General features: G+C 41.9%; 2 long non-coding RNA genes across 4 annotated transcripts in view; both read right to left on the bottom strand.

Moving 5' to 3' along the window:
- The window catches only part of LOC145513483 (uncharacterized), a 92,770-nt gene that overhangs the window by 28,305 nt on the left and 39,163 nt on the right, over positions 1-25,302 (bottom strand). The window lies entirely within an intron of this gene.
- Positions 20,758-23,823, bottom strand: LOC145512920 (uncharacterized). Its single transcript, XR_014058914.1, has 2 exons — positions 23,677-23,823; positions 20,758-22,394 (listed from the first exon to the last, which is right to left on the bottom strand). It is a non-coding gene; the product is annotated as an uncharacterized LOC145512920 (long non-coding RNA).

Here is a 25,302-nt window from a genome sequence, read left to right as displayed (position 1 = left end):
CCCCTGGGCTCTGTAGACACCTTATAATGGAAACCCTCCTTTTAGCTAAACTAATTACTGTTACTTGAAAATAAAAGTCTCAACTAAAATACTACCGAAGGACACTGAAATTTTCCCAGAAAAGGGGAGAGTAGAGAAAGAAAAGGACTAAAGACAGAAGCTTGGGGGAGTTATAAGCTGAGGATGCAGAAAAAAAAGGGACAAGACGAGAGGAAGAGCTGTTGGGGAAGCAAGAGGAGAGTTTGATCACTAGCAGAGCGTTGAAGAGAGAAGCTGATCAGTTGGAAGATGAGGCCTGAGGAAAGGCCACTGGATTTGGTGACTTAGAGGTCATGGTGCCCTTTAAGAAGGCACAACTCGAGACAAACTTTGGCAAACGGACACGCCACGCTGTGCTGGGAAGGTTGTTGGAGCCGCAGCTGTTCACACATGACTGACGCCTTCCTCTCTCCCTGTATTGGCAGCGAGAATGCCTGTCCTTGCCTGCTTGCCCAGAGCTTCCACTGAGCATAGTGGGGAACACTGGCACCCCTGGGGCCAAGGCTGGCTTGAAATGTATCAGAGAACAGAGAGTGATGTGCCCAGATCCCAAACGGGACGTCTTAAGGACAGAGTCACTGGAAAGAAATAAAGAAACAAAGTACCACCAGGTTCATAGGGATCCGCCAACTTCATCTAAAACTCTTGGAATTCTCTCTTCCTCTGTCTCAACAATTCAAGGGGAACAAAAAACAAGTAAAAATAACTTTTTTTATTTAAGGAAGCACATCCCTGGCTCCCTGTTAATACATCTGATGACAGGAGAACCAGGCTGTGAAGGCTGCAGAGAGTTTTCCAGGGACAAAGGGAGCAGGCAGGATACTATGCCCAGCCCACCGTGACTGCTGCTCAGAGAGTCACAGAAGAGAGACCTTCTGAGGGTGAGGATGAGCCTCAAGACAGACCAAGCGCTCAGATTGGCTTGCTCTCCTTTGAGCTCCTGACCCTGGCCCCATCCCACACCTCTCACCTCAGCCCTCAACCACAATGTCCACCCTGAGTGACCTCCAGGACCGGCGACCCCTCCACACGTCCTGCAATGGGTGAAGGGAGGATGGAGTTCAACACCAGTCCTCCTTCAGAAGTTTATGCAAAAGGACCACAGTCAGCATCTCTCCCCTCCGGATGCAGCGGTATGTGCTGTCAGCACCTCCAGACAAGTCCTGCTCTCCTGCTCCACAGAGAAAGGAAAAACAACTGCTCACTGGAGAGCCCTGAGCTTTTCCCACTGATTGATTTCTCCCCTTGCTTGATTCAAACGTCTGCAGCCCCTGTTCAGAGTCGCCTCTTAAGTTTCTCTGTGGGGCTACTCCTTGACGTCTTTTTTTCTGCTCAGGAGACAGAACTTTCTTGACCATGGGCTCAGTTGGCTTTCCTCCTCTGAAGGATAGAAGGGAGTTTACTAAGGCACACCGTATTTTTACATATTGACCTCCTTGATTGCCTGTGGGACAAGTACTGCTGTTATCTCCGTAAGAGAGAAACAGATGTTCTGAAAGGTCCAGTGACTTGGACTGCTGAGATCATAAGTGCTGGAGCTCAGGACTGAAATCCTGCCTCTGACTCTAAAATCTGTGACTGGCTGACTGAACCTCAGGCTGGGGCCCTGGCTCAGGGCAGGAGAGTGCTGTGGGAGGCAGAAATCTTAAAGCCGTGTCTTACCCTGTTTCCAGGGAACCCAGACTTTAGAAGCAGAAGAATGCAAGCTTCAAAGAGAAAGAGGAAAGAAGATATACTGATCCTTAGGGCAATGACTTTAAACTGTTTTGACCATTACCCATAGTGAAAAACATATTATATAATCTTGACCCAGGACATCACATACATATACATATAAACCAAAAGTTTAACCAAGAGTGATATATTTTGTTCTAATGTATTGATATTATATTCTTTTTTCACTTTAAAATGGTTTTGACCCACAAAATTGATTACCCACAAAAGGACCTTGACCTGCAGTTTGAAAAATGCTTCTTTAAAGCATACACACATTCAAAGACAAGCTCTCATTCTACTTTTGTATAAAGAGCCAACTGGAATAGTGTTTAACATATAATATGTGCTTAAGAAATATTTGTTGAAATTCTGGACTTTTAAGGAACCAATAATCCACCAGTTAAACAATTTGTTCTGTAAATGCCCATTTGCTGTATGTGGAAAAGATAATCCTAATTCCAAATTGCAACAAGCAAATCACTTACAAACACAAAACTCTAAGTTGATTTCTCTTGTGAATCTAGATTTGAAACGCTAAATAAAATGCTAGCAGACAGATCATTCAACAAGCTTGAGTTGTGTCTGTTCTATACTGTGCACTGAGATACAGAAACAAATCAGAGGCAGACCCTGCCCTCATGGGTGCAGGATGCGGTGGGAGAGTGGGAGGCAAAGCCAGCATGAGAATGCTGTGTGCTGAGGGTGGCACAGGCTGCAGGAGAATGAAGAGGCCCTGAAGGAGACAAAGTTGGATTCCTCAGAGCCAACACTGAGCCTACGCTGCAAACTTGAGTGGTAGGATGTGTAGAGGAGAGCTGTATCAGGCAAAGGGAATAGCATGTGCAGAGTGGCAGTCAGTATATTGTCCCCCTACAGCCAATCTCTATGTTTCTTGTTGTCAGCATCCCAATTACTTTTGGGGGGCAGAGGAGTGTCCGCTGGTACTCTATAGAATTCAGGAGAAAATCCTGATTAACATGAGCCAGTTACAATGGTCAAGTCTTTGTGCCAGTTACTGGTTCAGCAATGGGCATAAAACTCAGGTCTGGCTAATGAGATTCAAGGGTGTATATTCTGAAAGGGAACTTCAGGAAACGTTTCCTTGTTCCTAAAAAGACACTTGCGGTAAGAAACCACCGTCATCTTCTACTGGATGCTGCACGATCTCTGTGGGATGCCTGACTATAATGCAGCCATGTTATGACCATGAAGTATTCTAACTGGAGAGTGGCAGTCAGAAAGATGGAACTTCCCAGGTGGCACTAGTGGTAAAGAACTGCCTGCCAGTGAAGGAGATGTAAGAAATGTGGGTTCGAGCCCTGGGTTGGGAAGATCCCCTGGAGGAGGAAATGGCAACCTGCACCAGTATTCTTGCCTAGAAAATTCCATGGACAGAGGAGCCTTGCAGGCTACAGTCCGTGGGGCCACAAAGAGTCAGACACGACTGAGCGACTGAGCACACTATCAGTGAGATATAAAGACCAGGGACCTTGGCGACCTTGGTGAGTAGCTGAACTAACCAACCCTAAAGCTGCTACTCTATGCCAAAACACAGTGTCATGTAAGAGAAAAGATTTTCCTTATTGTTAAAGTCATTTGAGTCAGGGTTCTATGTTACTTACAGTCAAGTTGAACCTAAACTGATGCAAAAACTATGGAAATATAAAAGGCATGTTCTGGGTTCTGCAAGGCAGGATTTGGGATGCAAAGGCCAGATCATACTATGCAACAAACTTCAGCTTCAAAAAGAAACACAAATGACTGTTAAACATATGAAAAACTCAACCTCACTTTTAAAGAGAATGTACTTTAAAACTCCAATGAGATGCCATTTTTCATCTCCCTGCTGACAAAGATCAAAAAACTTGATAACATCCAAAATTGCCAAGGGGAAACCAGCATACCAAATTTGTTGCTCATTATAAATGCTATAAATCTATAGAAGGCAATCTGGCTATAACTTTCAAAACTAAAAATGCACTTGACCCAACAACGCTACTACTAGGCATTCATCCTATAGATACACTTCTATGTGAGCAAGAGGACATGCATATGATACTAGTTACAGCATTATTTGTAAATGCAAATTGGCTGAAAACCAGCCAGCTGACCCAGAAGTAGGAAATCAATTAATAAATCACATTACATTCATTCTGAATTATATGCAACCATTAAAGAGAAGGAAATAATTGTATGCATACTGACATTAAAAGACATCAAATAAATACTGGTAAGTGAGAAAAGCAATATGCTGGAATGAATAGTACAGGATGGTATACTACTATTTGTGTGTGTGTTTGTGTGTTGGATATTTGACAGTGGGAAAACCATGTCTGGAACGATAAACAAGAAATTGATAATATCGGATGCCCTCAAGAGGGAAGTTAAGTGGATAGAAGTCAGAGGAGGAAGGAAGACTGCTTTCATTATATACCTCTTTAAACTCCTGAATTTTATGCCATGTGCCTATATTAGCTATTCAAAGTGATTCATTAATAGAAGGAGAGGTCAATCTCAATGATAAAAGAATATCTTAACTGAAGCATATCATAAAATTTAAACTAGAAGATTTTTAATTATTTTTATGAATGCAAAATGGTACCTAAATTTCAATACTCATTCATTTAAAAATGTTAATAGAGATAGAATGCATCTTCACAAAAGAAAGAGTGTCTAATATTAGACTTCATACTGAATGACGTTGTAGAAGCTGTGGTCAGTTCTTAAAAGATCACGACAAGATGTTACCCAAGAAACTGGAAATAAAGTTGATTTCCATATTAAACTGGTAAGATCCTCCCATTACACACGTAATTGATTGTATATAGGGATAATTCTAGAGATTGTAAGTATGTGACTGAAAGCTTGAGAAGAGCCAGAATCCAGTCCAGCTGCTCCAGGAGTAATTTCAGGGAGGCACAGAAAGAATGCAACCAAGTGCAGTACAGAGAAATTTACACCTTAGTTGGAAAAAGACTCAGTTCATAGGAGGGAAACAGTCTGTCAAACCAGCACACCAGTGCCCCCTAAACTCAGCTAAGAGGAAGGAATCTCTTTACTAAGCAGACTCCCACGTATACTTCCAGCCACAGAGAGCTAGAATCTGCCTTAGCTGAGAAACACTTGAGATCAGCTTCCTCCTGGGTCCGAATCCATGCTTCCTAAACTCCCTGATAATCTGGTGGCCCCTGAGGCCAATCTAAGCGGAGAAAATATGATTACAGACTGAATTGAGCAAGCAGCGTGATCCACTCAAAAATTTCATTAACACTTCTGCTGATAATAGACCAAAGGCTTATAACAACACAATTCACAAAAGAATATTAATAAAAATGTGAAGATATATTCAATTTTACTAGTTATCAAAGAGAAGCAGATTAAAAGAACCCTGGTATTTTCTCACAAGATTAAATAAATTTAAACTGAAGTAAACTAATTCTTTTGCTAAATTAACCTCCCCCCTCCCAAAATTAAAATGCAAATTTCCAAATCAGGAGCTGGTGATAGGCACCTATATTCATGGTGGGAAGTATCATAAATAGATGTAATCAGTTAGGAAAATAATTAAGAGTCCTAAAAGTGTTCATATTTTTGACCCAATACATCTCTTTTAGAGAATGGATTCAGAGCAGAGCAGCAGAAGCAGGAAGATATCGCCAAAGTCCAGGATTTCATCCTGACATGGACTTCCTGTTTCAGGTTTTCCCAGAGTGCATACCTATGCCTATAGTGACCAATATTGTATAGTAGCCACTAGTCACATGTGGCTACTGAGCAGTTTAAATGTTGCTAGCGTAAACTGAGCTGTGCTGTAAGTATAACATATAGTAAATTTCTGACTTAGGAGGAAGAAAAAAAGAAAGAAAAACAGATCACTAAGACCCTGATGCTGGGATAGATCCAGGGCAAGAGAAGAGGGTGGCAGAGGATGAGATGGTTAGATAACATCACTGACTCAATGGACATGAGTTTGAGCAGACTCTGGGAGACAGTGAAGGACAGGGGAAACTGGTGTGCTACAGTTCATGGGGTTGCAGAGCTGGACATAACATAGTGACTGAACAACCACAATTTTTATGTAGATTATAATGTTTTGGATATAGTGGCTGAAATAAAATATACTATTAAAATTAACTTTATCTTTTTACTTTCTTTTATTTAAAAAAAATTTTTTTTACACCATGCAGCAATGTACACGGTGAAGGGAATATCTTAGTTCCCTGACCAGGGACCAAACCCATGCTCCTCTACAGTGGAAATGCAGAGTTTTAACCACCAGACCACCAGGGAAGTACCTACATTCTTTTACTTTTTAAATGTGGTTTCTAGAAAATGTTAAACTACCTATGTGGCTCATGTGGTATTTCTTTTAAATAGGTAATCACCTCTATTTCTAATCAACACTGTTTTTGGTATTGATATGGGCTTCCCTGGTGGCTCAGACGGTAAAGTATCTGCCTGCAATGTGGGAAACCCGGGTAAGATCCCTGGGTCAGGAAGATCCCCTGGAGAAGGAAATGGCGACCCACTCCAGTACTCTTGCCTGGAAAATTCCACAGATGGAGGAGCCCGGTGGGCTACAGTCCATGGGGCCGCAAAGAGTCGGACTTGACTGAGCGACTTCACTTTCTTTCATCTTTCTTTCTATCTAGTGTTGTGGCAAGGCTGACTTGTTCTTCAGGAAGAAGGCCAAGTGGATGGCCCAGCAGACAAAAGGGCCTCTGCTACAATTATTGCCCCAAGGCCATTGCTCCCATACCTGAAATTCTCAAATGAGTCACAATGTTGGGTTGGGTTGTTGAAATGGAAAGAAGCTACTTGACAGTGACTGCTCTCCCAGGTTTGTCCCTCTGTCTCCTACATCCCTCCACTTGGGTCCATCCATGATGTCACCAGGCAGATCTACAAAGGTAAAAAGGTCATATCACACCCCTACTAAATATCCAGTTACTTCCCTTCTGACTTAGAATAAAATCTACATGCCTGCCTCAGCCCCAAAGCCCAAAGGACCTGGCTTTGCTTCCCTCTCTTATCTCTTCCTCTCCTCTCTCTCCTAGGCTCTAGCCACCCCAGGGTCCTTTCACTCTTGTCAACATGACTTCTTTCTGTCTCCTAAATGTATTTAATACCGTGCCCAACCTCAAGAAGGGCTTCCCTAATAGCTCAGACAGTAAAGCATCCTTCTGCAATTCAGGAGACCCATATTCTATCCCTGGGTCGGGAAGATCCCCTGGAGAAGGAAATGGAAATCCACTCCAGTGTTCTTACCTGGAGAATCCCATGGACCAAGAAGCCTGGCAGGCTACAGTCCATGGGGTCACAAAGAGTCGGACACGACTGAGCAACTGGCACACAGTAACCTCAGGAAGCCCCTCTAGTCCCTTCCTAGCATGTCAGTGTATTTTATTCCCTTCATCATACTTACAGCTTCCTGAAATTATTCTTATTGTACTTCCTGTTACCACTTGTCTTTCCTCCACCAGGTAATAAACTCCATGAGAAAAGGGATCCTGTCTACTGCAGCATCCTACATCTTAGACCAGTGTCTGGTGCATAGTAGGGGCTCCACAAATATTTGAACGAGTCTATGAACGAATGCCAAGTTATTACACCTGCTGCTGCTGCTGCTAAGTCGCTTCAGTCGTGGCCAACTCTGTGTGACCCCATAGACGGAAGCCCACCAGGCTCCTCCGTCCCTGGGATTCTCCAGGCAAGAACACTGGAGTGGGTTGCCATTTCCTTCTCCAATGCATGAAAGTGAAAAGTGAAAGTGAAGTCGCTCAGTCGTGTCCGACTCTCAGCCACCCCACGGACTACAGCCTGCCAGGCTCCGCCATCCATGGGATTTTCCAGGCAAGAGTACTGGAGTGGGGTGCCATTGCCTTCTTTTCCAAATATGCTCTGAGTTTTCTTACCTCAAAGTGTCTTTGCTTGTGCTATGCCTTCCTATCTATTGCTTATCTAAAATGATATACTTTCTGCTTAAAGCACAAACTACCCAACTCAAAAGCATTTGATGATAAGGAGGGTTTTTTCTTTTTTCAGTCTCACAGAATAAGTCCAGAAGTGGTGTAATTCTAAGGTTGGGGAACTCAGTGACTCAATAGTGTCATCAAAAAGCATTCTTTTTCCAGCCTTTCCCTCTGCCACTCTCAACTTGTGCACTGTTGACCTCCGCTTCCCACTTTACGTCTTCAAGATGACAACGGCAGCTCAAGTACCATGTCTTTACACAACATCTCAAATCCAGAGCATCTCAGACTCAGAAAATTTCCCAGAAGTCCCTTCTTCGGAGTTCCTTTTTATGTTCTGTTGTCCAGAATTGTAGTGCATGCCCATTCCTAAATCAGCCCATTTCTAAACCAGTTACTGGCAAGAGCAAGGAATTTCCATGATTGGCTTAAAGATTCAAGGTGCACCTCTCTTGGGTTAGGTGAGTCCCTTGTCTCCTGTAGTAGTGGTACTAAAATTTAACAAAGGAGTGGGTTTGGGGTGGGGGGATGGGGTCTAGGAAGACAAAATGGTCTCAGAATAAGCCACTGAGAGTTTTTACAAGCCACAAAACCATACTCGTTTTTTAAAGTGCAACTCAAATCTTAGGTCCTTCATCAGTCCTTCTCTGATTACCTAAGACAGATGCAGCCACACTCTCTGATAAGTGTAAAAACCTTGAATTCAGGCCAAAAACTTTGACGTCATTCCTAATTTCTCTATTTGTGAACACATATCTTAGCATCTTGTCTACCTTTAAAATATATTCAGAATTAAACTTCATATCACCAATCCCAGTGCTATCACTTCAGTCCAAGCCACCATCATTTCATCATTTCATTATTACAGGAGCCTCCTAACTGGCCTCGGGCTTCTCCTTGTTCACCCCTAAGTCTACCCTCACACAGAGTGATCCTTTGAATGTATAACTCAGATCATATCACTGCTCTGCTCAAAACCCTCTAACACCTCAGGACAAAATCCAAATTCTCCCCACAGCCTCTAGAACACTGGTGATCTAACTTGTCACTTCTCTAACCTTATATCCTGCCCTCTCGCCTACTGCTCTCCAACCACACTGGCTTACTTGTCCTTCTCAAAACCACCAAGCACATTCCTGCCTCGGGGCCTTGGCACTTACTATTCAGCTTGCTTGGAAAATTCTTTCAGATATTCTGATGACTTGGTGGTGGTGGTTTAGTCGCTAAGTCATGTCTGACTCTTGCCACCCCATGGACTGTAGCCCACCAGGCTCCTCTGTCCATGGGATTCTCCAGGCAAGAATACTGGAGTGGGTTGCCATATCCTTCTCCAGGGGATCTTCCCAACCCAGGAATCGAACCCAGGTCTCCTGTATTGTGGGCAGATTCCTTACCGACTGAGCTAGGAGGGAAGCCCATGATGACTTGCTCTCCCTCTTTCTTCAGGTTTTGAGTCAAATGCCTCCTTATCTGAGAGGCAGTCCCTGACATTTTATCTAAAAAATTCACCTTACTCTGCTTCATTTTCCTTCAAGTACTTGCCGCAAGTTAATGTATTATATATTTATTTATTAACACTCTGTCTTGTCTTATTAGAACCTAAGATCCATGAAGCCAGGGATTTTATCTATCCCCCCCCCCTTACTGGTTTAACATGTAACATAGCATGTAATAAGCACTCAGTATATATTTATTGAATAATAGCATCATCCATTAACCTTTGTTATCTGTTTGATGCACTTGGCATGGTCTGAAGCTATTATCTTCACATGTGCACACATCCTGTCTCTCCAAGCTTCTTAAGGGACAGAGCTGCCTCTTGAAGTGCAATGCCTGGTATAAAGAGGGCATTCTAAAGTTTATGCTGTTGAAAAGATATATTAAGATATTATCAGTTGTTATCATTTTATCTAACCTGGTCTTGGCAGGATGGTGAGAAGATGAAAGTACGGGACAAGACAGCACATTTAGGAGAGGGTGTGGGACTTGGGATTCTGCCCTTAAAATAGGGTTCAAATTAGTCCTTGAGGAAAACAAGGGAAGCAGCAATTCTCTGAAATTGAAAGAATACAAGAGTACTGTTCCTACTCCACAATTTCCCCTAGAATTGTTCTTTCCAAGTTTGTTCAAATTCTAATAGTACAGGCATACCTTGTAGATATTGTGGGTTTGGTTTCAGACCACTGCAATAAAGCAAGACACACAATTTTTTTGGTTTCCCAGTGCATGTAAAAGTTACGTTTACACTATACCATAGCCTATTAAGCGTGCAATAGCACTATGTCTTAAGAAAACAGTGTACCGTACTTTAATTTTAAAACATTTTATTGCAAAAAATGCTAACCATCATCTGAAACTTCAGTGAGTTGTGATCATTTTGCTGGTGAAGGATCTTATCTCTATGATGCTGGCTGTTGACTGATCAGAGTAGTGGTCACTGAAGATTAGGGTAGCTGTGATAATTTCCTAATATAAGCCAACAGTGAAGTTTGCCACATAGATTGGATCTTTCTTAAATGAATAATTTCTCTGTAGCACGCAACACTGTTTGATAGCATCTTACCCACAGTAGAACTTCTTTCAAAATTAGAGTCAGTCTTCTCAGACTCTATCCCTGCTTTATCAACTAAGTTTATGTAATATTCTAAATCCATCGTTGTCATTTCAACACTCCTCACAGCATCTTCACCAGGAGTAGGTTTCATTTCAAGAAACCACTTTCTTTGCTCATCCATGAGAAACAATTCCTCATCCATTCAAGTTCTGTCATGAAATTGCAGCAATTCAGTCACATATTCAGGCTCCACTTTTAATTCTAGTTCTCTTGCTATTTCCACCATGTTTGCAGTAGCTTCCCCTACTGAAATACCGAACCCCTCAAAAATCTTCCTTGAGGGTTAGAATCAAGTTCTTCCAAACTCTTGTTAATACTGACATTTTGACCTCTTCTCATGAATCATGAATTTTCTTAATGGCCTCTAGAATGGTGAATCCTTTACAGAAGGTTTTTAACTTACTTTGCCCAGATCCATTAGAGCAGTGGTCCCCAACCTTTTTGACACAAAGAAGCAATTTCATGGAAGACAATTTTTCCACAGAATGCAGGTGGGGGATGGTTTGGGGATGAATCAAGTGCATTATATTTATTGTGCATTTTATTTCTAATCTAATGCTCCTGCTGATCTGACAGGATATACCGATCCATGGACAGGAGGTTGGGGACCCCTGCGTTAGAGGAATTACTGTCTATATCAACTATAGCTTTATGTAATGTATTTCTAATATAATAAGCCTTGAAAGTCAAAATGACTTCTTGACCCATGGACTACAGAATGGATGCTGTGTTAACAGTTGTGAAAACAACATTCATCTTGTACATCTCCATCAGAGCTCTTGAATGATCAGGTTCATTGTCAATGAGCAGTAATATTTTAAAAGGAGTCTTTTTTCTGAGAAATAGATCTCAACAGTGGGCTTAAATATTTAGTAAACCATGTTGTAAAGCAGATGTGCTGTCATCCAGGCTTTGAGGTTTCATTTATAGAGCACAGCAGAGTAGATTGAGCATAGTTCTTAAGGGCTCTAAGATTTTCAGAATGGTAAATGAGCATTCGGAGAAGGCAATGGCAACCCACTCCAGTACTCTTGCCTGGAAAATCCCATGGATGGAGGAGCCTCGTAGGCTGCAGTCCATGGGGTCGCAAAGAGTCAGACAGGACTAAGCGACTTCACTTTCATGTTTCACTTTCATGCATTGGAGAAGGAAATGGCAACCCACTCCAGTGTTCTTGCCTGGAGAATCCCAGGGACAGGGGAGCCTGGTGGGCTGCCGTCTACGGGGTCGCACAGAGTCGGACACGACTGAAGCAACTTAGCAGCAGCAGCAGCAGCAAATGAGCATTGGCTTCAACTCAAAGTCACCAGCTGCATTACCCCTCATAGAGTCAGCCTGTCCTTTGAAGCTTTGAAGCCGGACAATGACTTCTCCTCTCCGGCTATTAATACAAAAGTGCTGAATGGCATCTTCTTCCAAGATAAGGCTGTTTTGTCTACATTGAAAATCTTTAGTATTTAGTGTAGGCACCCTCATTAATTATCTTAGCTAGATCTCCTGGATAACTTGCTGCAACTTCTACATCAGCACTTGCTGCTTCACTTTGCACTTGAATGTTATGGTAACAGCTTCTTTCCTTAAACTACATGAATCAACCTCTGCTAGCTTCAAACTTTTCTTCTGCATTTTCCTTACTTCTCTCATCCTTCCTAGAATTGAAAAGCGTTAGGGCCTTGTTCTGGATTAGGTTTTGGCTTAAGGAAATATTGTGAGTGGTTCTATCTTCTATCCAAATCACCAGAACTTTATATCAGCAATAAGACTATTTGGCTTTTGTGTTTAATGGAGTAGGAAATGCTTTTCATTTCCTGCAAGAACAGTTTTTCCCCATTCACACCTCGACTAATGCGAGAGTCCTAACTTTAGGCCCATCTCAGCTTTTGACATGTGTCCTCACTAAGCTTAATCAATTCCAGCTTTGATATAAAATGAGAGACATATGACTCTCCCTATCACTTGAACACTTGGATGTCATTGTAGGATTATTAACTGGCCTAATTTCAATACTGTTGTGTCTCAGGGAATAGGGAAGACCAAGGAGAAGGAGCAAGATGAGAACAGCCAGTCAGCGGAGTAATCACAACACACACATTTTTCAAAGAAGTTCACCATCTTACATGGACATGGTTCATGGCTCCCCAAAACAATGATAATAAGAACACCATAGCCCATAGATCACAAGGCAAATATAATAATAAATAAAAAGTTTGAAATATCACGAGAATTATCAAAATGTGACACAGACATGAAGTAAGCAAATGCTGTTGGGAAAATGGCACTGATAGATTTGCTGGACACAGGATTGCCACAAACCTTTGATTTGTTTAAAAAACCAAAAAGGCAATATCTTAGAGGAGAAATAAAGCAAAGTTCAACAAAATGAGGTATGCCTGTACCTTGCAACTTAATAGGGCCTCACTGTAATTAATTGATGGCAAAGGTCTCTACTTAAGTTAGAGCAGAGCAAAGCCACAAGTGGTTTAAGGTCACATGGAAAGTGTTAGTTGCTCAGTGGTGTTTGACTCTTTGCAATTCCCTGGACTGTAGCCACCAGGCTCCTCTGCCCATGGAGTCCTCCAGGCAATTATCGTGGAGTGGGCTGTCATTCCCTTCTCCAAGGGATCTTCCCAACCCAGGGATCAAACATAGGTCTTCTACATTGCAGGCGGATCCTTTACCATCTGAGCCACCAGGGAAGTCACATGGAGCCACTGCTCAAATTTAGGAAGGAATTTCAGACTTACCCCAGGTACCACCTCCCAGCGCCCTGGCACTCCAACCTCGCAAGTCTGTTGTGGAAGTCCCAAGAGGAGTGTCTGAGCCCCAGGAGAGCAGGTCCTGTTAGCTCAGCTCTCGCTTCTGCAAACGGTTCTCTCACGCTAATTCTAGCAGCAGGCCATTTACCAGACTCCAGGGAACCAGGCCACTTTCAAATGTCAATAGCATTACACTTGCCAGAGGAGAAAGGGACAAATGAGGAAACCGAAGACAGTGCTTCAAACAGAAGAAGAAAAAGATATCATTGGCTGTGCCCTAAGCCAAAAAAGCTAATGCCAGGAATAACTGTGAGCATTGTGTAAAGCCAAGTCTGTGCAGAAGGGGCCTAGGTGGAGGAGAAGGCAGGGGCTGAGGTGGTCTGAGGACGCAGAGTGAACACCCCGGAGGGCAGGGCAGGAGGAGAGGGACGTATTTTAAGCAACACTAAAAGACTCGTTTTAGCGTTCTGCAGGAAATGTGAAGCAGATGGGTTGGTTTGGAATTTGTTTACGTGTTATTGGTCTCCGTGAAACTTCCAGGGCAGAGATAGGATTGAAGAAAAGGAGTGTTTTAGGCAAATATTGACGTGGTCTCCATTCTGAGGCAGTGCAGCCTCTCTTAATTGGATCACGTGTCGCTTGGGATGCAGGCATTTAGGCTGCAAGATCCTCATTCCCCTAGACTAGGGCAGGTCTGGCTAGAATAAATATCAATTGGATAAACAGTACTGACCTGTCTGGGCTTCCCTAGTGGCTCAGCGGTAAAGAATCTGCCTGCCAATGCAGGAGACTCGGGTTCGATCCCTGGGTCAGGAATATCCCCCGGAGAAGGAAATGGCAACCCACTCCAGTATTCTTGCCTAGGAAATCCCATGGACAGAGGAGCCTGGCATGTTACAGTCCATCAGGTCACAAAGAGTTGGACACAAGTTACTGACTAAACAACAAGTGCTTATACCTTCTTAAGAGAAACCGAGTTACTGTATCTTCTATCTTGCTTTTACGTCACACCCTACTGGGAAGAGAAGCAAAAACAGAGATCTGGACATGGGGAGAACAATGAAATAGTTCACATCCAACATCCTGAGGTTTTAGAAGGCTTGTTTGAACACAGACTACTGGGTCCCACCCTTAGAATTTCTACTTAGTAGAGCTTGAGTTGGGGTACAATGGCCACACATTAGATCACTTGGAGATAAAAATATGCTGATGGCTGGGCCCTGTTTCCAAAGAGTCTGATATGAATTGATCTCGGATATGACTTGGGCATTGTTCTAAGCTCTTTCTGTATTTCTAAGTTACAACCGAGGTTGAGAATCATAGATCTAGTTCTCTTTGATCTGCCACTGTCATTACATTTGTGGCTTAATTTCAACTTATCTTCAAAATATGGTCTCCAGATGGTTGGGATGACAGGAGACCATGGGATCCAAATTTGGCATAAGCCAAGATTTGGGGAAAGAGGCTAAAAAAAAAAAGAAAAGAAAGAAAATCACTGCCTGAGACACAGACTATTAAAAATCTATGTAAATGCAGGCAATTATTCTTTTATGTAATCTGTCCAGGAAGCAGAGCTTCTAAAAAATGTTTTGTACGTAAGTTGCTGCTAAGAGGCAGCAAAAATAATCATGTTTAATGCTTATCGGGCACTTATTATGTGCCATACAGTCTTCCTAGTGCTTTTATTTTAAACTCATTTAATTCCTACAGTAACTCAAAAGGGGGAGGGACGTCATTGCCCCCCATTTAACAAATGAGGAAACTGAGGCAGTGGGAGGTGAAGTAATTTGTCCCAAACCACACAGCTAACAAGTGACAGAGCCAGCTCTCAAAATTTGGTGTGTGTCTGAATTACCTACAGATTTACCTACTGTTCAAAATGCAGATGACCAGGCCCCACCACAGACCAACTGGATCAGGATCTCCTGCAGCAGGTCTTTATCAGGATTGTTTTTAATGAACTTTCTGAAGAGTCATTTGTTCACCAAGTTAATGAGACCACTGTTAGGATTTTAAACAGAGGCTTTGATATTAGATTATCCTAGGTTCAATTCTTTCTCCATCCCTTATAACTGGGATCTTTGAACAAGCTACCCATCCCCTCTTCAACCTTTATCTCTTCATCTGGAAATGAGACTGACCATACTCAGTTTGGGAGACTGTTCTGAGGATCACATGGGTCTGAGGCACAGAGCTCAGTGCAGGTCCATTGTCAGTACAGCCCAAGGATATTTTGAGGTGTTAACTAGGTCTTCCTTTTGCCCTTCAATTCTGCACACTCCACTGTCCTCTCCCGCTGTGCCATCCAATGCACACCCTGTGCTAGGGAAAAGTGATGCTGCTACAGCTAGAATGCCAAGAAAAAGAAAGTCAGTGCTTAGCTTTCAAGAGTCAAATGAGAGTAATGAACACAAGACCTAGACTTGGGAGAAAAGACCTTCTGAACTTTCAACAACTATTTGAGCCTAACCAGTAGACAAACAAGATGGATCCAAAAGAACCATCCAAGATAAGCAGCCCTTAGGCACTCAAGTAGGATTATGTGGATGGTAGGGATGTGTGGTCTCCAAGAGAGGCCCCAGCCCCCTGTCATCTTCCCAGGGTGAATCCCCTCAGAAGAGAGAGACCTGTGATTAGGGGTGGAACACCAGGTGAGCTTTGAGGAAACTGAGAATGGAAAAGACTTGTGTCTACTTCCTATGGTGGATGGGCAGCTAACCCCACAGATATGCTTATACCCCAGCGATATGGGGCCCACAAAGAAGAGGTGGTTTTACAGGTGACAAAGGAAGAGAACTCAGTGACAGTCTTGCTTCCTGTGGCCCCAAAGAGGTGTGGGAGAGGAGCTGAACCCTATTCAAACCCAGAGAATGGCTGAGAAGTTAGCTGAGAGTGACAGTCAGCTGCCTGGGGGAACCATACCATAAAAGAACAACCATATGTGGCAGAATGAACTGAGCAAACCAGATGGCATGTAGCCACTTTTGAGGACAACTCTGGATGCCAGAGGGGAGGATTCCACGATCAAAGACAAGATGGGGCAGCTATTCATCCTGGGAGGTACCCACACAGAGTGCATGGTATTATATGGGTTCCCCCTCTCTCACTCCCCGCCCACTGAGATTCCATCCAAAGTAAAGCAAGGGAGATAATGTGAGTGTGAATTAATCTCCTTGGTAGTTACTAGATTAATTTTTCTGCATCACACAGAAAAGGAATCTGAGATGAAAACCATGTTCTGTTTTGGAAAATCAATGATATATATGTACACATCTGAAACTATCTTATAAAATTACTATCTGCTACTTAAGACTATCAAGTTTCCTAAACCTCAGCAAGAGATATAGTAGGACTCCCTCAAAAGCAGCTCCATCAGTGTAAATTGATTTAATCAGCAGAATCATCAGGTATCTTGGAAATGATGTCATGTCTATGATGAAGAATAAGATTTTGGTGACTTGCAAAAGTTTTTGGAAAGATAAATATTGAAAGCTGTCTTTTCACCTTGCTTATAGTTTCCTTTGTTGTGCAAAAGCTTTTAAGTTTAATTAGGTCCCATTTGTTTATTTTTGCTTTTATTTCCATTAGTCTGGGAGGTGGGTCATAGAGGATCCTGCTGTGGTTTATGTCAGAGAGTGTTTTGCCTATGTTTTCCTCTAGGAGTTTTATAGTTTCTGGTCTTACGTTTAGATCTTTAATCCATTTTGAGTTTATTTTTGTGTATGGTGTTAGAAAGTGTTCTAGTTTCATTCTTTTACAAATGGTTGACCAATTTTCCCAGCACCACTTGTTAAAGAGATTGTCTTTTCTCCACTGTATATTCTTGCCTCCTTTGTCAAAGATAAGGTGTCCATAGGTGCGTGGATTTATCTCTTGGCTTTCTATTTTGTTCCATTAATCTATATTTCTGTCTTTGTACCAGCACCATACTGTCTTGATGACTGTAGCTTTGTAGTATAGTCTGAAGTCAGGCAGGTTGATTCCTCCAGTTCCATCTTCTTTCTCAAGATTGCTTTGGCTATTCAAGGTTTTTTGTATTTCCATACAAATTGTGAAATTATTTGTTCTAGTTCTCTGAAAAATACTGTTGGTAGCTTGCTAGGGATTGAAAATACAGCCTTCAGAATGGGAGAAAATAATAGCAAATGAAGCAACTGACAAAGAATTAATCTCAAAAATATACAAGCAGCTCCTGCAGCTCAATTCCAGAAAAATAAACGACCCAATCAAAAAATGGGCCAAAGAGCTAAACAGACATTTCTCCAAAGAAGACATACAGATGGCTAACAAATACATGAAAAGATGCTCAACATTACTCATTATCAGAGAAATGCAAATCAAAACCACAATGAGGTACCATCTCATGCCAGTCAGAATGGCTGCTATCCAAAAGTCTACAAACAATAAATGCTAGAGAGGGTGTGGAAAAAAAGAAACCCTCTTACACTGTTGGTGGGAATGCAAACTAGTACAGTCACTATGGAGAACACTGTGGAGATTCCTTAAAAAACTGGAAATAGAACTGCCATACAACCCAGAAATCCCACTGCTGGGCATACACACCAAGAAAACCAGAATTGAAAGAGACACGTGTACCCTAATGTTCATCACAGCACTGTTTATAATAGCCAGGACATGGAAGCAACCTAGATGTCCATTGCCGGATGAATGGATAAGAAAGCTGTAGTACATATACACAATAGAATATTACTCAGCCATTGAAAAGAATGCATTTGAATCTGTTCTAATGAGGTGGATGAAACTGGAGCCCATTATACAGAGTGAAGTAAGTCAGAAAGAAAAATACCAATACAGTATACTAACGCATATATGTGGAATTTAGAAAGATGGTAACAATGACCCTATATGCGAGACAACAAAAGAGACACAGATGTAAAGAACAGTCTTTTGGACTCGGTGGGAGAAGGCAAGGGTGGGATGATTTAAGAGGGTAGCGTTGAAACATGTATATTATCATATGTGAAATGGATTGCTGGTCCAGGTTTGATGCATGAGACAGGGTGCTCAGGGCTGATGCACTGAGATGAGCTTGGCGGATGGGATAGGGAAGGAGGTGGGAGGGGGTTTCTAGACGAGGAACGCATGTGCACCCGTGGCTGATTCATGTCAATGTTTGGCAAAAACCACTACAATATTGTAAAGTAATTAGCCTCCAATTAAAATAAATAAATTAATTTTTAAAAAAAGAAAAATAAATATTGAAAAAGAAGAGTTTAAGACCAATTTTTATTGCAACCCTGTCAGGGGGAGAGAGACATACTCTCCCCTGGATTGCTATTCCAGATTCTGGGTTGTGTCCCTGTAGTCAACACCCAGAGTTCCCCTGGGTGTCTACTGCAGCCTGATGTGTAGCCTGTGAGCCCACTTAACTGCTTTACTACGACATGACATTCACCAACCAACATGACTAACCAAACACCGAAAGGAGCATGGAACAGACAGTAGGTACCAGGGCACTGATATGTGTGAAGGTTTACCCTGCCCTAAAAGTCCACACTTGGGCATTCTGACTTATAAATAAGTCTCTAGTGAGTTAACTAATTTGGAAGCCTCCTGGACTAGGTTGCCAGATTCAGCAAATACATATACAAATATCACATGGGACATACTTTTACTAAAAAATATTTGTTATTATTTAGAATTCAAATTTAACTGAGTGCCCTGTACTTTTTCTGTCAGCCCTACTAGAGCCTGCCCACTGCCAAGTGGACTGATGACTTGGAGGTCCTGCATGCCCAGGGCTGAGGGCCAGTGCTGGCTCTGAGATCACCTTCATCAACATATGCTACCTAGGAGGGCCCACCTGAGGTACCTGCCCAGGGTTAGGGTTAGTCAGTTTCTCTGTCTCTCTTCATCTTTATTCACTCAAAACCTCTTCTTCATTTATACATAAAGTAAATAACCTCACTTATTAAGCTTCTCAAGTCTTTCACTACCTGTTCATTCCAAGATCAAACTTACAACTTGGACAATAAATGCATAAAATTGAATGCCAATTGGTGGCATCCAATTAACATTGTCAAGAATATCTATTCTGTTGCAAAATTAGTTCCTTTTCTGCAGTTACTAGTTAAATATGAAGTCTTATTAACCTCTCAATGAAAGGTTCCTTGACCTGCATTTTATTTTTTCCCTGATTTTTAACTTAACCACACCCTTAGCCTTTATCATTCATCACATGCTGGCATCGTCAGCCTTCAGATCATCTTACAGAAAACTCGGTTGATGGATCCCTATAGGGCCATTGCATTTGTGCCTAGGGAAAGATTAGAGCAGGAGGAACACCACAGAACAAGCAGAGGAGCAGATTTGGTTTAAGGTTCAGTGAGCAAGAAAAGATCTTGCTCTTTTTCCAAGCCAGCTCTCTTTCTCAGCACTAACATATCACAGGATGCCACTATCTTGTACTTCACTATGGCTTCCCTTTGTCATCTTCTAAAGAGGTTTCTGTCCATAGAGAGACAATATTGATTCGTTATTCCCAGACCAGTTGGAGCTAAGTTCATGCTACTTGACTCAAGTCATCATCAAGCTCCTCTCTTCTAGACATACAGTGCAATTTTTGCTGAAGAACTAAAGAGTGTCACTGGTACAGTGTGAGTTAGGTCATTCCTCTGTAATTCTGGTTTTAATTCATTGCTGGCACTTCTGAAATAGTTTAGGGTAAACATCTGAGATAAATGAGTCATCTTGGTCCTTCTTTTTCTTCTATTCCCCATTATTTTCTAACTTAAACATTTCAGGACTAAGGATTAATATATCTTCCCCATGCTAGAAACAGGCAAGTCATTCTGTAATTTATATTGGGAAATTAATGGACTTCCATTTGGGGAAAAGTAAACAAAAGTAGATAATATATATGCCTGTTTATCTATAGACACACAGTATTGGGAGCTGAAGAATAGTTGAGCAGTTTTAAACCAGGCTTGTCATTAGGTTAAAAAAAAACCCAACCAGTCAACCACCAATTTGGTTTTTCTCAAACTGTCAGCTGGAAGCAGGGAGAAGTGAAATGTTAAACTGAACCAAAAAGGGATTTGGAGTGTTTTTGAGGGGTGTTTTAAGGAATTAAAATGATGCTGCATTTGTCCCCACGCCTCGTTTTCCACCAAGTCAAATCTTGCCAGATTCTGGGCTCCTGGGGAGGTTGGGGTGAATCCCTGCTCCCATGGTGGCTGTAGTCTTGTTTGGTGAAATTGATGTGATAAGGAAACCTCCTCCGATCAGTCACCCAGGTGCTATGGGGGACAGAGGTGGCCAGAAGCAAGGCACAGGGGGACCTTGAAAGGCTTCCATGGTGAGCACTTGACAGCAGGCAAGACCAACTATATTATCAACCTCAGTAGTCTGCTCCTCCCCCTGTCCAAAGTGCAAAAATTCTCCACTAGCTATGGCACAGAACTCTATGGGAAGCATTCAATCCACTCGTGCATAAATGTATCTTCACACTGCACCTAGTATTTGATAACCAACATGAGTACAGCACTCTATACTTGTAAAGTGTCTCAGATACATAATATTGTTTGATCTGGTTATACACAGGCTTTATCAAGAAGCGCAACTATCATGAGTCATCAGGAAACAGTGGAGGTATGGACGTGCTCTAGAACTGCTGGGTCAGAGAAACCCATCAGTATGATCTTACAAAGGAAAACAATTTATTTGATAACTGAAAAAAAGCAAATTGCAGGATAGCTTGTACATTGTGAGCCCATTTGTGCAACAGAAATATGGTTACGGCTTTATACACAGATCAGTTCAGTTCAGTCGCTCAGTCATGTCTGACTCTTTGAGACCCCATGAATTCCAGCACGCCAGGCCTCTCTGTCCATCACCAACTCCCGGAGTCTACCCAAACCCATGTCCATCGAGTTGGTCATGCCATCCAACCATCTCATCCTCTGTCGTCCCCTTCTCCTCCTGCCCCCAAATCCTACCCAGCATTAGGGTCCTTTCCAATGAGTCAACCCTTTGCATGAGGTGGCCAAAGTATTGGAGTTTCAGCTTCAACATCAGTCCTTCCAATGAACACCCAGGATTGATCTCTTTTAGGATGGATTGATTGGATCTCCTTGCAGTCCAAGGGACTCTCAAGAGTCTTCTCCAACACCACAGTTCAAAAGTATCAATTCTGCAGCGCTCAGCTTTCTTCACCGTCCAACTCTCACATCCATACATGACCACAGGAAAAACCATAGCCTTGACTAGACGGACTTTTGTTGGCAAAGTAATGTCTCTGCTTTTAAGTATGCTATCTAGGTTGGCCATAACTTTCCTTCCAAGGAGTAAGTGTCTTTTAATTTCATGGCTGCAATCACCATCAGCAGTGATTTTGGAGCCCAAAAAAATAAAGTCTGACACTGTTTCCACTGTTTCCCCATCTTCTTCCCATGAAGTGATGGGACCAGATGCCATGATCTTAGTTTTCTGAATGTTGAGCCTTAAGCCAACTTCTTCACTCTCCTCTTTCACTTTCATCAAGAGGCTCTTTAGTTCTTCTTTGCTTTCTGCCATAAGGGTGGTGTCATCTGCATATCTGAGGTTATTGATATTTCTCCCGGCAAACTTGATTCCAGCTTGTGTTTCTTCCAGCCCAGCGTTTCTCATGATGTACTCTGAATATAAGTTAAATAAGCAGGGTGACAATATACAGCCTTGACTTACTCCTTTTCCTATTTGGAACCAGTCTGTTGTTCCATGTCCAGTTCTAACTGTTACTTCCTGACCTGCATACAGGTTTCTCAAGAGACAGGTCAGATGGTCTGGTATTCCCATCTCTTTCAGAATTTTCCACAGTTTATTGTGATCCACACAGTCAAAGGCTTTGGCATAGTCAATAAAGCAGAATAGATGTTTTTCTGGAACTTTCTTGCTTTTTCGATGATCCAGCAGATGTTGGCAATTGATCTCTGGTTCCTCTGCCTTTTCTAAAACCAGCTTGAACATCTGGAAGTTCATGGTTCACGTATTGCTGAAGCCTGGCTTGGAGAATTTTGAGCATTACTTTACTAGCATGTGAGATGAGTGCAATTGTGCGGTAGTTTGAGCATTCTTTGGCATTGCCTTTCTTCGGGATTGGAATGAAAACTGACCTTTTCCAGTCCTGTGGCCACTGCTGAGTTTTCCAAATTTGCTGGCATATCGAGTGCAGCACTTTCACAGCATCACCTTTGAGGATTTGAAATAGCTCAACTGGAATTGCATCACCTCCACTAGCTTTGTTCGTAGTGATGCTTTCTAAGGCCCACTTGACTTCACATTCCAGGATGACTGGCTCTAGGTGAGTGATCACACCATCACTATACACAGATAGCTTTATCTTTTATATCTAAATATCTTTAGATATAATATCTTTTATATCTAAACTCACATACACAAATATACAGATATATGTATATGTGTGTATATTCAAATGTTTATATATACTTTCAACAATTTTATAATGAATATTATTTTGTTATTTATTTTATGTATAATATTTATATTATATTATATTATATTATTATATAATATATTATATCACATTACATATTATATAATATAATATATATTCTATTATATATATTATATTTTATATCTTTTTTTTTTGCATAGTACCCCAAGGTATTATTTTTAAGAAATCAATGTTTTTTAACAGATGAATGAGCAACTGTGGTACAGCCATACAATAAAATATGCTCACAATAAAAAGAAAGGAACTATTAGTGCCATATCGCAAAGGCATTACACTGAGTGAAAGTTTATATCTTTTATAGCTAAACTCACATACACAAATATACAGATATATGTATATGTGTGTATATTCAAACGTTTATATATACTTTCAACAATTTTATAATGAATATTATTTTGTTATTTATTTTATGTATAATATTTATATTATATAATATTTTATAATTTATAAACATTACAATGAAGTTATAATATGTTTAAGAAAAAAGCTGTGGCTTCCCTGATAGCTCAGTTGATAAAGAATCTTTCTGCAATGCAGGATACCCTGGTTCAATCCCTGGGTTGGGAAGAGCCCCTGGAGAAGAGAAAGGCTACCCATTCCAGTATTCTGACCTGGAGAATTCCATGGACTGTATAAAGAAAAAAGCTAATTGGTGTTAGCGTTTCTTTTTCTCGCTCTCGCTTAAGGGAAGACAGGTGGTGTTGTTAAAAGTGTAGATTGTGCTGTATTTGGGAAAACAGACCTTAAAAGGGAAGTCTCTGATAGGAAAGCAAGGACCCCACTCCAGGAGTTTTGTCCCCTTGGTCCTATAGAAACCCCATGCTGCAGAAGGCTCGCATGACAGCTATGCTGTTGAATGACATCTGCTGGTCCTGAGAACAACTCAAACCCATCCATGGGTGGTCCAGTCTATGCTTGAGTCAGAGGATCAAAAGTGTAAGACAGACTGTACATATCCTTTCTCTGACCAGCTAATCATACAGCTATAGGTGTGCACGTGTTAGGGTTAAAAGAGAAAATGATGGCAAGTCCTGCACCAACTTCCAGGAAGGTAAACAGGTGTAGTGGGAAGAGTAGGGAATTCCAGCTCTCCTGTTTACTTACTTGTGTCCACAGGCATGATCTCAGGCCCTCTGGGCTTTAGTTTCCCTCTCTGTTAAATGTGCCCAATAATATCTATCTCACAAGATGATTTCGTTGTCCACATCTTGAGTGACACTCTCTAGAAAGGATGCTGAAAGCTTGGTTGTCAGAGCACATCAGGTGACCAATCAGATTTCACTGATATCCCACATTCGCTGCATCCAGTAGAATTTCTGCCTCTCTGGCACACTACAGGGTTACTCCCATGCATTCCCAAGTATGCGTAAATTGGGTGTGTTTTATTTGCCAGGAAATAACACCGTCAGTCCTACAAACAAATCAACACACTGGAGGTTGCAGTTCTGTGAATGCTTATTCACAGAACTACGTATTCACAGAACTACGTATTCACAGAACTACATTTCTCTAAAATGAAGGAAGCTTTGAGCAACCATCAAGCGAAAGAAAAGAAAGAGACTCACCCAGCCACTCCCTTCTCATTTTCTAATGTAATCTTCCTTAGCAGTCCCCCTCCTGTCCTACTCTTACACTTCCAAAGATCAAGAACGCCTTACGTAGAGAAGTGGATCCTAAGAGATTCCTTAGAAAAAGGAGATTTGGGGTACAAGAAGATTCAATTTCCAAGAAGTGATATAATCTCTTTATTCCTCAAGTTCCTCAGCTGTGAAAGAAAGAACTAACTATTCCTGAATTCTCTTTTAGTCCTAATTTGTTATGTCTCTCTCTCAAATCTTCTCTGCTCTATTCCCACTGTTCCATCCTGGTTGGTGCAATCATCTGTTCTTCCCTGGGTTGTTGCAACTGCCTCCAGTCTTGCTCCTCCAAATTCCTGCTTCACATAGCTTGCAGAATGATCTTTCTAAAATGCACAACTACCTCAGGTATTCTAATGACTCTCCATTACCTCCAGTAATTACAGTTTCTCAGCACAACCCTCAAAGATACGTCTACCTCTCCAGCATCATCTGTCACATCACTACTCATGTAACTGAGCAAACAGAACTCCTGAGTTCCTCCCTCACCTCCACGCCTTGCTATTCCCTTTGAATGGGAATGTCTCTCTGCACATCTGCCCAGCCAACTCTTCTTTCAAGTAGGACATTCTGCAAAAGGCAATTAGATGCCCTTTCTCTGCACCCCATTAGAGCCATGTGAAGTACCTCTATCACAGTAGTTTTCATATAGCATTTAGAGTTCTTTCCTAATAGAGACTACCTTTCTGCTCTGGCAAAGAACTCAGTACTAGGAGCATCACTGGTGCAGGTGAAACTCATAAAGGGGGCAGGTATTCAGGTCCTCTGTTCTCCCTGGATCCTGCAGGGAGGCAGGGTCAGGTGGGGCGTGGTTGGATGTGCCATAGAGCTACGCCCTTAAGGAGGAATCCCTTTGTTACTTTTCCTTTTTATAGGTCAGCTTGAGAGGGGCTGTGTTGGGGGCGTAAATATTTGGGGGTTCAGATACTGAGCAGTATGAACTTAGGGGCCCACTGCTTATGGGAGTGCTTGAAATGCCCAGCTTGAGGTCTCCTGGTCCCACAGGAAGTTGAGGTTGGTATAGCCAGTACTCCTGTTGGAGAAGGAGGGAGCCCATTGCCAGACAACCCAAGGAAAAGCTCCTCAGATAATT

This window comes from Giraffa tippelskirchi, chromosome 7 (assembly GCF_054371585.1).
Source record: "Giraffa tippelskirchi isolate mGirTip1 chromosome 7, T2T-mGirTip1v1.2.pri, whole genome shotgun sequence".
Taxonomy (NCBI): domain Eukaryota; kingdom Metazoa; phylum Chordata; class Mammalia; order Artiodactyla; family Giraffidae; genus Giraffa; species Giraffa tippelskirchi.
The sequence above is the reverse complement of the archived record's forward strand: the minus strand, read 5'-3'. Positions and strand labels throughout refer to the sequence as shown.